Raw genomic sequence first — 1,837 nt, forward strand, 5'->3', positions numbered from 1 at the left:
AGAGAGAGACAGAGAGAGAGAGACGGAGAGAGAGAGACGAGAGAGACAGAGAAAGAGACGAGAAAGATCTGGAGAGAGAGACAGAGAGAGAGAGACAGAGAGAGACAGAGAGAGAGACGGAGAGAGATCTGGAGAGAGAGACAGAGAGAGAAAGAGAGAGGAAGAAGGGAAGAAAAGAAAGTCTCAAGTGGTCAGGATGATGCTAAATTTAAAAGCAGTCTAAAGCCGGGCACGGTGGCATGTTGCCTGTAGTTCCAGCTACTCCAGAAGCTGAGGCAGGAAGATAGCTTGAGCGCAGGAGCTAGAGACCAACCTGGACAACATAGCAAGACCCTATCTCAAAAGATGTCCATTCCCTTAATGGAAGTGTCAAAGGTCACCTGGTGCTTTACCTTCTACAAGCAAGCTTGGGGACAGAAAGAGTACTTACTGCCATTGTTTTGTGGAATTTCGAGTCCTCTTCGCTTCTTTTGGTACGTTCTAAGTGGGGAAATGCAAAGTCAGGCTTCATCTCTGCCCTTGGGGGTTAATACAGTGCTTTACGCAGAGCAGGTGCAGGAGAGGGAAGGCAGGGAGGTGGGAAGGGGCAGGCATGGCTCCGCGGCTGTGTTCTTGCAGGAATTCCCAGCAGCACTACTTGGACTGGAGCCACTAGAGGGCAGCAGAGGAACGTCAGCGAAGCCGCAGCGCCTGCCCTGGTTGGGTGGGGCCCATTCAGATTCCGTCTGAGTATGGATGCGCTGCCCTGGGCCGGCAAGATCAGGGATGGGGAGAATTAGAGTCTTCAGCCGCCCCCTTCATTCCAGATGTATATCCTGGCTTTAATTAGAGTGTAATCTATATATTTGTAGAAAATAATAAGAAAAAAACTGCTCATCACATAGAGCAGTGCAGAATTGTAGAGAGAAATCTGAGGAATCAACTCTCAGGTCATCAGGCCCCTGGCACCCAGCAGATGGGGTGACCCGGCAGGGAAACGTGGGAATCAGAACGTTGGAACCAGCGCCGTCTGGCTACCGGGCCCTCACCAAGTTACTGGTCCCTGTAGAATCTTAGGAGTTTTTTTTTTTATTAATCAGTAAAAGGATGACAGGAATCACTCACTTTGTTGAGTCACTGTACAAAGCATGAAAACTGATCAATGAAAAATACCTCTCTACAACAGCAAAGAACCAGATGGATGTAAACCCAATTATAATCATCATTATTATTATTATTAACCTCGTGTTCAAGTCAGGAGGTTGTTTACTTAATGGTGTTCTTAAAGTTTGTCAGTGAGATTCAGAAAATATTATTATGTATAGAGTTTGAGCACAGAGCTCAAGGATTGCTGCTTGGGAAACACAGACTCCAAATGAATGGAGTCCGTGCTCCGAGGTTCCAGTTATACAGCCGAAACGACGTTAGCAGGGTTGCGATATTTCCCACAGAAGAACAATGTGTGCATTACAGGCATTTATGGCTACCGGTGGCTACACTCTGAGGAAGTTGGTCATAACATTCTGGGAGGAGTGGTAACGTTCTGAAGGAGTCTTATGCCTGGTGCCACTCAACCAATTCTAGTCATTTACAGGAAAAAGCAGCAAATGCACCTCCATGCTACAGGACTCAGGCTGCATAGCCACATTGCTCCAGGACACAGCCCACGTTGCTCCAGGACACAGAATGATGTAAAGTTCCGACAGCTTTAAGTTTGAACTATCTAATTTCACAAGTTCTCCAGGGAGAGTCTGAAGACAGTAAGCCCTTCAGACTGAAGAAAGGAAAGAACTCTGTGATATCCAGTGCTCTTAGCATCTAACATGGGGCCTGGTAATTAGGAGATCATTATGTTTTT

This window comes from Otolemur garnettii, unplaced genomic scaffold (assembly GCF_000181295.1).
Source record: "Otolemur garnettii isolate 467f Iridium unplaced genomic scaffold, OtoGar3 scaffold00019, whole genome shotgun sequence".
NCBI classification, from domain to species: Eukaryota; Metazoa; Chordata; class Mammalia; order Primates; family Galagidae; genus Otolemur; species Otolemur garnettii.